This window comes from Pezoporus wallicus, unplaced genomic scaffold, assembly GCF_028554395.1.
Source record: "Pezoporus wallicus isolate ANWC-B61680 ecotype Strahan unplaced genomic scaffold, APGP_CSIRO_Pwel_v1 scaffold_7392, whole genome shotgun sequence".
NCBI lineage: Eukaryota > Metazoa > Chordata > Aves > Psittaciformes > Psittacidae > Pezoporus > Pezoporus wallicus.
Genome location: NW_026639923.1, coordinates 4858710 through 4870930, shown reverse-complemented (window position 1 = coordinate 4870930; position 12221 = coordinate 4858710).

Sequence of the window (12221 nt, the reverse complement as noted above, 5' to 3'; positions counted from 1 at the left end):
TCCAACATTTCTCTCCATAACACTCATAACCAGGATCTCCTCTTCATCATCAAGGACTCTGTGCAAACACCACATTAGATACTCTACTGGATTTCCAGGTGAATTCAGTTCAAAATAAATGCAACATCACTTACTCTCTTTCCAAAAGGAAGCAAGCTAGCTAGCAAAAAGGATACTTGGTGTGTGAATCACTGGCATGACTTTACCCTACATTAAGTCCTTACTTTTAACTCAAGAGTGAAGGATGAGCTGAAAATGCATCCTAACCATATCAAACCCTCGCTCCTTAGGTAAGCCCACCTACACCAACTCTTTTATTGAGAATTTTGGAAACAAGAGTTCAAAGTCTGACCTACTGCACAATGACCTTCTCCAACTACATGCTTGTGGAAGCCTATTCCTGCAATTCTTTTTCACAAGCTGCTCTATTGATTCCAACATTGTTCTCCATTCTTTGCCAAACCCTGTTGTCAGAAGTTTGTCCCAAAGCCAAAGTCAACAGGCCCAGAAATTATTACTGTGCTTCAGTGATAACAATCACTTTTTCAAGGAAAGAAAACATTCTTTTAAAAGTTGTTTATAGCGTCTATTGTCACGCAATAAAACTCATGAGATAGTTTAAATTAGAGCAGTACCATCCTCAAAAAGGAACACTGATGAGAATTATACTGTGTTGGAGATCACCCCCCCCACCCCCCCACCCCCAACAGCTTTCCAGTTTAAAGTATTTTAAGGACTGGTACATTAGATAGTGCTGGATTCAGAGAAGGAATTTAACTCTACCAGAAACAGTTTCAGTGGAAATGGTTGTAAATAGCAGCCAGAATACTCTGCTAATACAAACCCTAAAGAAAACAAAGGATCTGTGGTAAACAATCAGATTGGGTTCTAGTCTAGTGTTAATGGCAGACCTGCAGAAGTTGCAAAGAGTTTTGAGATTAACAAGTTCTTTCCACTCAGATGCAGATATAACCTACAAAAAAAAAAAGTCCCTATTTTTACAACAGCCAGTTTTACTAGCAATTACACAATATAATTTTTACTTCAGCTACTTCTCCCTGAAACTCACTGTAACCTTTTCTCCGTTAGTTTTCTATTAATGTTAAAAATAGTAACTATTAAAATCTAGTACTTTTTTACCTTCACTACTGCATACCAGAGACCTGGTAGTGCAAAAGCTAGCACCCAAATTACTAGCTGTATGATGTGAAGACTGTTAGTCACATATTGTATATTTGAAAGCATTTGCTTGTATCCAAGTATTTGCTCTGAAGATACAAGGTTTAAGTAACAAAGGAAAAAACATGCTTTCTCATTGTTTAGAAGTCCCATAACATATTCATTCAGTGGAGCAAGTCGGATAGAACAGAGATCAGGAATTCCACCAAGACCGAACTCTTTAAGAAATGCAAGCTGCAATTCATTCTCTTTGCTACTGCTCATTCCTAATTCCAGAATCTGCGCATTTTTATTAGACTGCAAATTTCCCAGCCAGAAGTGTGCAAAACATACAAAGTTGTCTCCTGGACAGCATGACCCGAAGTCTCCAGCAAAACTACAGGCTTCCTCAAACCAGCCTGGTACTGAAATATTGTTAATATCAAGGCTGTCTTTCCCAGAAGAAAAAAACAGATGAAATGAATCCTTCCAAGGAGCAGCAGCTGCACTTGAGGTCTTCCCTGCTGATTCACTCCAACCCAGAGGCATTTCCTTGCCAGTAGAAAGCAGAGGTATAGTGTTGAAGAGAGAACAATTCCTGGTGTTAAAATAAAATAACTCATGTAAACTGCTACTGGGATTTTGAGAACTGTTCAACACGGAATGCGCATGTGTCAGGTGAAGCGCTGCCTTGTGATGACCTGGGCCACTGTAATGAACTCGTTTCTGGTGCAAGTCTTCTTTCTTCATAGTCCTAGAGAAGATGAGCACAGCTTTGCTGTCTCACGACAGGCTGAACTAGAAGAGCATGACTGTCTCTAGTTGCAAGCAGCACACCAAGTCACAAGTCAGTGGATCTCAATATGGACCTAAAGAGAAAGAATGCAGGAAGTTATTACATTGATATCCCAGTTTTTTGGTGCCCAGTACATGGAAAAATAATTAAAACAAAATATCTTTAACACAAAGAAAATAGCAGGTACAAAGTAACAGTAGCCCAAACAGGAGTCTTCTTACATGCTGCTTGGGCACATCCAGAGGGCTGGGAAGCATACCCAAATACAAACTTTATTCTGTAGTTTCAGTTTTATCTGCTACAAACTCTCTTTTGGTAACAGGCATCCAAGTGAGTCAGCAAATGAGCAGCTGGAGAGATTCACTCTGTAACTGTACCACTTTCCTCCACCAGCAGAAAGGCAGACTGTAACTGATTAGAAGTGTAACATTAAAGGCCAATATTAAAGCAATCTTTCTGCAAGCTGCAGTCAGACACACAACACTGGAACCAAACAACACACCATGCACAGCTTCCCAAAGGAACTGGTCAGACTGGCTGTACCGGCACAGTCAGAAGGTATTGGCTCTATTGTAGACAAATGCCAAGCCAATGTTCTTACAGGAGAACTATTAGGTACCAGATAACAAGCAAAGGCAAAGCATTTTCAGCCATCCAGGTTACTAAGCTATGTGTACAACTCAGCAGTCTGGCTCCATTTCAAGCTTCAGCACTGTAGGATGAGTCCCAGAAATAAAAATATGAGATGCCACATTTTGACCTCTTCCCATTTCAACTTACCTTTTAAAAGGCACAAACTGCAACCAGACTTGTCTTTCAGCACTTGGCCACTGGCCACATGTCAAAGCTTTCATTACAGCTATGTTTATGAGGACAAATAGTGTCCAGTCTTTGGCTGGAACAGATGTTTGCTCTGACAGCCCATAGTCTGGTTCTGTTGCCAGTTAAAAAGTAAAGCTTTTCGTTTCATCATGAAACCAATGAAACTTCAAACCCTACAAAGAGCATGAGCTCCTAATGCCTTTAGGTCAAAGCTGGTTTAGGCAGTTCAATGTCTTGTAGAGACAGGCTCAAGGCAGGAGACACAAATTAAATCTGAACTTTCATTTTCAAGCAATTATATTATTATTTAAATCTACCTCTATTTCTTCCCTGCTACAATTGTTCTTGGCTTAAAAAGAAACAAACTGATGAAGGAAATTATTTTCTTTGCTCCTTACAGGGTGTCAGGGATGTGCTATCGAGGTGCACAGTCTCACAGGTTACTACCGGTCTGCAAGTTAACGCTGAGTTAGCAACACGAGCGAACTCGAATGCTGCCCGTTTGGTGCTGGCGCCCGGAGCAGGCGGTGTAGCGGGACACTCGCACATACACCGCCCGCCGGGTGAGAGGACGCATCCCACGGCACCTGGCCGTTACCCGGGGGAAGCGACAGCGGCCGCCGCGGGGGTGGGGGAGTGCCGCTGCCAGAGGCGGCACCACCAGTTGAGGCCCGGGATCGAGCCCTCCCCCAGCCCCCGCCCACCTGCAGCCGCACGTTGAGCATCATGGAGGCGACGATGTAGAGGTAGGGGAAGTTGATGCGGAGCTTCCAGGCCAGGTCGAAGAAGATGAGGGCGGAGCGCGGGCAGGGGCCGCTCCCCTCAGGGCTCTCAGCCTCGCAGGGCGCCGCGGGCTGGCTGCTCCGCTGTGGGGCCCAGCCCTGCAGTGTTGCAGTCGCCCGTGGAAAGATGCTGTGAGAGTCCTGAGCTCCGCTTTCATTTCAGGTAGCACCTCAGAGGGGGAGGGGACGCCCGATGGCTTGACCCGGGTGTGTGCTATAACCTGAACAACAAAACAATGGGCCATTGATATAACGATTTCTGGGTTTGGGAGGAGGTTTGTAATGTTTTTTTTTACAAAGGCTAAAGTGAATTTAAAATACACTGGTCAAGTACAGATTACATGTAAAGTTTCATCTCCCTCCCTCTTCCCCAAACTGTTCTATACCGTTTCCATTCAACCAACTTTTAATAACTAAAATAAAGCAGAAAAAGAAATACATTGCTCTAAACTCCTTGTAAAATTCCATCTTACTGCCACAGAATCAAGCAGGGGCACAGAGAAAGAATAATTCCAGAACAAAACCGGGCACCTGCCCAGATTTTTTCTGTGATCCTTTTGCCTATAATCCATTAGTAGCATAATAGAGTGGAAAATACTGGAAAACCCTGTGTGTCTAGAAACTGTAAATAGTTCAGTTAAAGAAACTACAGGCACTACCTTGTGCTCTTGGGAATGGGACTATTTTAAGGATAGAGGGTGTTTCCAGAACTTGCCCCTGCCTGGTGTCAGAAGGGGTAAAGCATGTTTTTACATGACAGAACCAGCCAGTGAAGCTATCCCTAATAGTTTTTAACCCCATCAAGTCTCTGGACAGACTTGAAGGAACACATCTGGATCTCAGGCCTTTAGATAGCTCCTTAGCATGAAAATCCCTGATCTACTTCCTTCAGACCCAGTTCTCCAGATATTGCAGGTCATTGCTGTAAGGTCAAGTAGGGCTGACTGAATTTCAGCTGTGGACTTAAATGTTCTCTTGGAGCTAAGATATCCTACTGATTCTTACAAAACAAAGCATCAATCACTCATTCAGATTTAAAAGGTTTCAAAAAGAGAAGTACCTCCAAACCTGGTTTCTCAAGAACTTGTCCATCTTCCACAGGGTATTCTAGAAAAAGCAAAACTCTTCAGACTCCTCTTTAGCCACAGACTTCTGTCAGTTCTTCTAATCACAGATGAAAGATCCTCTCTGACACCAGGATTGATCTGTCCATGATTTCCCATCTTCAATGTGCCTGGGTGTCTTGAGCCTACCTGTTACTATTCCAAAGAGGAAAAACGTCAGAGGACATGTTATCTGCACTGTTTTCATTATGGAGAACTTGAAAGAACAGCTCTCACTGTCCCCATGAGTTCATTCAAAAAGTATCCTTTGGGTTAATGTTACAGCAAGTTACAGAAAAAAAAAAGCCAGAAGCTATGAATATTTTCCATAAACTCCTAATTCCACAGTGTCCTAACGTGTGTCACAGTTTTTCAAAAACAGGTATAGTGCTGCCAGTGGAAAAGTAACGTACACAGCAGTCGTTTTACCACTGTGTGGTGTCCCCATCCTCCCTTCTACATCAGCTCAGCACATCTGGTTTGTGAAGACAGTGGAGATCTTTTTCCTCCTCATCTTAAGTTTTTAATAACCCTGTTAGTACTGGAGGCACAAGGAACTGAGGTGTGTCCAGGCCCTACACTGGAATTCCAAGGTAATTCAAATTCCCTATTTGGGAATTCCCTATTTTGGATCTCCCAAGGTAATTCAATATTCCCTATTCAAATTCCCCAATTCCGTTCCCTCCCTCTGTGAGTACTGAGACCATCTCCTCAACAGCTAAGCACAAATGCGATTTAGCTGCCTCATGATTAAATTGGAATGCAATGTGATACACAAAGGTTACATCAGGAAGCTGATTAACTTGTATCAGTAGATGTCTGCCAGATGCTCATCAGTTCTGGCTCATGTTGCACATTGAAACAGATGTGACACAGTATCAACTTTAAAATCTTCATAACCATGAATTACTTTTTACACTTGAATAGGCAATATAATTAATGAATTAGGTCATAATAACAGGTTAGCTTTAGTATTGATTTGGATCTAATTATTTAATTAAATAGTGAGATTGATAAAACACTCTTTAGCTTTCCAACAAAGAAAGTAGAGGATAATGCAACTGAATACCAATTGAAAAGATTCACCAGATTTTATCACATCCAGATCTGGAAATTAGCTAATTATTTTGACAGTGTAAACCTCAAAACCATCCCACACTTCCTCCTTTGGTTTCAGCTATGTAATGGTGGTAAATCAATTTACAATTTAGCCAGAAGTTGCAGAAGTGCAAAACTACTGACATGCCTTTTGTGGCTGATGGCTGCAGAGATCATTTTCCATCACTTTAATGCCATCTTCCCATTTTTGCTTCCTAACCCTGACTTGTTTGTCTCTGTTGCATCAGACAAGCACATCCTCATCTTTTCAAGTCTTTTCACGGTTTATTTTATTTTACCTAAAATTTCTTCTCAGGCATTCAAATATTCCTCTATTCAAAGAAAAAAAAAATTAATAAAAAATGAGTCAACATTGCTGAGTTGTTACATTTTAAAATGTCCTTGTAAGCTTTTTCAACATATATCCATTATATTTCAAAGTAGTTCCTTGGAGATTTATGCAAAGATTCCTCTGTTCTCCTTCAGGGCTCTTAACTTAACCATTCATCCAAAAGAACAAAGAACTGGGCCCTTGATGTGCCTACCACATAGACCACTATTACCTAATTGTGCTCCCCTGTCTGCTCTCCACTTGGGATAGATTTATTTTGGGAAGGGACCTCTCTTTGCTCTGGAGCGTGACAAAGAACAATTCTTACACTTGAAATCAGGTCTCCAGGGCTCTCTGTAAGAACTAATGACAACACAGATAAACTATGAGCATTTTGTATTTAAATGAGACAGAGCTTGGGGTTATTTATGCTTACACCTCTTTTTCTGGTGCTTTTTATATTCATTGCTATGTTTGCAAAAAATTATTGATAAAATGCTTGCAAAAGACTGAGATCGTAATAGTAACTTGAAAAAGGGGAAAAGCCGTAGACTTTAAACAATAAAACATTTTGTTCCCTTCAGTTCCTATGATCTTCTGTACCTTTTTGACTGGAAGATCAGTTTATGAAAAGCCAGACGGTTCCTAACAAACCCCTTCTCGTAAGCGGGTTTTTTTAGGACTGCAAGGAAACTTGTCACTAGCTATAGCAGGCTGTCTGCTGATGCCATGCTTGCCTTCCCCAGCAGTGATCTGCCTTGGCACTCTGGAATCCCAGGCACCCTTCAGAGAATGTATTGTCCCTGGTGACAAATGTGTTCACTTTATTCTTGGTTTGGGATGATGTCAAGCTTAGAGCCTCCTCTCTCCAAAATCTTTCAGAAAATTAAGTATATGACATACTTTTGATTCTAACAACAAGGTTTTGGCAAGTTACAGGTTGATACATGGAAGGCTATTGACAATATGAACAACTCTTGCAGAAGGTATTGAACACAGGCTGCACTTGAGAAGTGTTGGTAGCATAACACAGGCCATATTAAAAAGGCACAAGACCTCACTGGAACCAGTATTTTTTGTCTGTTTAATAAAGGCAGGATCTAACATTAAATCAAAGTACCAAGCTGCCTAAAGTATGCAGAAATAACAGTCACCCAACTGCATCTCTTGGTAAAACAGAAATAGGTGATTGACCAATGTCACCACTAACCTAGACTGTTTTACAAACAGGACATCTCTATATTTAGGAAATGGAGAATAAATCAAGCATCTTCTTTTGGGAAGTCTTTCACAGAAATAGCAGCTTATCAGTATACAGTCAGTTGGGGGGGGCAAGTAATTTGTGCTAAACTATTTTGTACTAATTTATGATATTTAGCCCTCTTACAAGTTCTTCAGAATTTCTACAATAGTTCCAGTGAGGAACTGATTCCAGAATATATCATCACTTTTTGACAATTGTCTTATTTCTGTAATAGACGGACCTTTCTTTGCCAAATGCTGACCGTGCTACATGAGAAGCCACTGATTTATATGATTCTATAATTTTAATTTCTGGGTTTCATCTAACATGTTTTTTGAAGCTGTATGGTTATTGGCTTCAAGCATGACAGCAAGAAGTAGGCTCCACAACACTCTATCTGTCCCCAGGAAAACTGACCACAAAAGACTTGGTTCTTTTAGGCCCCAGCTCTCTTTAAAGTCCATAAGCATGTCTGCAAGCCTGGAGCAAAAGAAACACTAAATCTTTCTAAGCAAACCAAGTGGCCAGGTCAAAGCCTGTAGCCTTCTGTCTTTACTCATGTGAAAAATGATTGGACAGCGGAAGGCAGTAAAACTAGTAATGTTGAATAGGCTTATGTAATGGTCAAACCTTTCTCCTTTGTCTTAATATTTGAAGGCTCAATTTCTTTGAAATGTTTGATATCAAGAGATGTGGAAGTTGAAAGGAATTTGCAGCTTACACATCTGTGTACATCTGTGTACTTCAGCAATGCCTCACCTCAAGGCATGATGTGATCCTTACAGTTATAAAAAGGCTTATTCCCATATTTCTGCTGAGGGAGTTGCAGCAGTAAAAAAACTGAAGTGACTCAGAGAAGTCTCAGACCCTTGTTTATAAATATATAATGATGTCTCTATTCCAAAAATCTTACAGCCATATAGAGGGATTACTGTACATAGTCCCACCGCCTTCAACAACAGCTCTCACTGTAGTAAGCACTGTCTGTTACTGCTTGCTAAACCTGAGGGTAGACATAAGTGAATGCAAAGCCTTATGCAGTTTTTATGACTGAAATTCTTGACAGAAGAGATACTTCTCAGAAGCTACCTAAATAAAATACAGGACTTGTTTCTGTTGTATATGTATGTCAGCTGAACCATCCATGCTAATATCACATGAATGTGCTGCATTTATTTTACAATGCTTTATTATTAATGTAGAGATTTATATACTAACATTTTATGTTTATGCTTCTTTAATCTATTCTCTCTGATGCAGTGATGCTGACATTTAGAAGTTGTGGTTCCCTTTTTATTGCTGCCTTTGGTTCCTCTAAAGCAGACTGAGCACTGTATTTGAACAGCACACATATCACATGGCAGTACAGGGGTATTTTTTCATCTGCCAGGAATATCCAGAAACTGCAGACCGTTACTTGTGGATTATAGTATTTTCTAACATGAATTTTATGTCACAGTATCTCCCCAACTTTAGTGGAGATACTCTGAATTTCCTCCACAGCAATTGTGTCACTTTCCTAATTAAAAATATGTGCATTATTAGCTTGATAAAGACATGTAACTAAAGAATTGAAAGATTATTAAGGGAAAAACTTCAGAATCTCAGGCAGCTGAGTGTTGGGTGTGAACCTTTGTGCTACCTACTATCCAAACAGCTTGAATAAGTCATACTTATCTAAAAGTGGCAAGGCATAGGGGTCAGTGAGAGACAGGCCACAAAGGCAGGTAACACGGGTGGAACTAGAGGCCACAAAAGAATTTTGGATGCCTAGTGTTGTGCATTAAGATTTCTTTCTACCGTCACTATATCCCTATTACCTCATCATTAATCACCTGACTTTTACCACCAACTCAAATTAGGATAAAATCAAGCATTAAGTAAAATTTTAAAGGCAATTCTTTTACCTATTTTAAGATGAAAAGCATCTGGAAGCCTTGTTTTTCTCCAGTAAAGAAATCTCTCTTCAGTTGTTTGGGGTCTTTTTGCTTCTGATTCCAATACAAATACCTAATGAGAGAAGAGTGCAATATGCTGAGAACCATAATTTGCCCTCCCACACTTTGTGATACACCTTTGCTTCCTTTAAAATTGGCTCTTGCACTTCAGTCCAACCCCTAGTTTGAAGTGGCTGTCAATTATTTGCCCCTAAAAAAGATTTTTTTCCCCTGAAACAGACTTTTACTTTTGACCTAGACATTGTAGCATGGCGTTTCCTGAAGGCAACTGAACTGACTGGTGTCAGCAGGAAGTGTCATTTAGGAGTAGGAGAATACACCTATGAATCACTCTTTCGTGTTCTGTTTCTTTCAGTGACATGCTTCCCTGTATATACAGTGTGTATACTGGTCCTTCTCTACTTCTCTGTGGCTTCATTAATGAGCTAACATGTTAAAGAACACAGTAATAGTCTGGGATGAAAGATACTATAACCGTGCAAATAATTATTGTCTCTGTAATGCTGATAGTCTGTGTCATGGTGAGCAGAAGTTTCCAGTATTGCATCAACATGATTACCCTGCCACTCCCCATCCACAAAGGAGAATAATTCTCCTTCAGTGCCAGCACATACACAATACACAGACAGTATCCAAAACCATTTTAAATAATGGTTTCCTCTCGATTTCTAAGAAAAAGACTTGACAACAATTGTAAGGGATGAGAGAAGATGAAGTATTAGATTGTGGAACAATATTAGGACTGATCTAAGCCTCAGCTTTATAATTCATGATCTTATCAGAATTCTGGAAAAATTTATAATTGGTTGTTGTTACTGCCATTCATTATTTTATTTTTTACATACTCCACTGTGTAGTGCATATTGTAACTATATACAATTCAGCACTGCAGTCATGTCTATCAAACTAATATTTTTCCTATTGTTACAAACTTCTCACTCCTTTGCCTTATCTTTCATATTGTTCTCTAAGTTTCTTTTCTAATGTTTCAGTATGTTCTCTGTGTTGATCTCTCCTCTCATTCTCACTGAAAAAAAAATACCTGCAAAGAGTGTTAAGCATTTGTAGCACCATATTAGCATTTAAAAACAAATACACTACATACTAGTGAAACTAAAAAGATGCAAGAATAAAGTAAAATGTAGCTGAAATATAGTAAAGTTTAATAATAGAATAGTTAATACAGCATGTCTTCTAAGGAGCGTACACACAAGTAACAATTTGTCTTCCAGGGCATATAAGGAAAGTTACCTTAAGAGAGATATCAACTAGGATTTCAAATGGAAAATTTTGAACTGTTCCAAAAGGCTCCTTTTTATCACATATGAGGAAATAAATATTTACAAACGTGTGGGGAAAAAATGGTATTAATCTGTTACCATCATCATCTATCCAAACTCTAATGTTGTTTTTAATGACTTACAATAAATATTTATCTAGGTATTTTCTAATGTTGGCAATTTATACCCAGTTGGGTATAGGGTTGTAAATTTAAAACATACTCAAAGCATACGCTGTGTTTTAACCTCATGTTTTTTTTGACAATGCAAAAAAAACAATTGATCCCAACAGAATAGGACGGAGGAGCACTAAAAAGAACATATATAAAGAGATATTGCTTGTCTCCTGACAGGATCATAAAAGCAATTTGTGCTAATGTTTTTACTCTATTACAGCCTTCATCCTTGTCTTTGTACACTATTTTGTAATAATATTGTAAATTTGTTAAACCTCTTTTTAATATAAAACCCTCTGATCATCCATCTGGTTTACACTGGATGAAAAAGAATCAGTGGAGGAATAAGCAGGTGGTGGGAAAATAGGAAACAGTTTTACACTTCCTTTTAATCTTCCCATGTTCTGTGTCTCCTCAGGACCACAACATAAATTAAGACAGTCTTCACGTCTGCTCTATTTCTGTGCAGTATCTCAAAGGCCCCAAAAGCTGCTGTAGCAGCCAGGAACAGCATGAGCACTTTGATACTGCCCACCTCTTCCACAGCTCCCGGCTGCTCTGTAGAGAACAGTTGCCAGGTCACTGGCAGCAGCTGAGTCTTGGGTTTAGCTTGAATGACAAGTCATTTCAGCTTCCATCTGTATGAGGTAGTGGACATAGAAGTGTTGCAAAAATAGTCTTTCAGTTCACAGCAATAGTTATGATGTGTTCCTCACTGATGTAAAATTATCTTTGTGCAGCAGAAGAAAAACAGAAAACAGTAAATACCACGGAATGCTCTGTCCACTGATGAGGTTGCTTTGTGTGGTACCAGAATAATTTAGAATTTTTCTGAAATTAATAGATCAAATCCTTAGAAAACCACCCATGATGATGTACTGCATTGATTTCACTGAATCCATCATCACTCTGCAGAAGCAGCATGTGCATGGGCCCTTTCCTCACACTTAGTCTCTGCAGTGGATAGCAATGCAAACAAAGGAATAGCAGTCATGTGCATTGGTTCTACCAGAAGCTTCTCTGCAAAGCAGAATTATAGCAAGAACTAACCATAGAAATTAAAGGACTGATGAGATCATTGGACCTGCTCTGCTTGACTTTTACTTATTAATGAAAATAACTGTTTTGCTTAAGGAAAAAGGAAACCAAAGACTCTGTGTAGCCTGAGAGTCTCTGGGCTGCCCCAACTTACGCACTGATCACAGTGCGTAAGACTGTGCTCTGAAGGCTGGGCATTGATCTAGTCTCAAACTTGCCAACAGTTATCTAACGTCCTAGCACATCAGGAGGAGAGAGGGTAGCATGCAGATCCCTCGATGAGGGAGATGTTCTGGCTCCACAGTGCTGGCATGCTGAGAGGGACCGTCCCACAGCGGGCGGCTGGATGAGGAAAATGGCAGCAACCCACTGCAGCACTTCAGGAGCATTGTGGGTTGCCTCTGGTAACTTGAGTTTCATTCGCACAGTACATCTG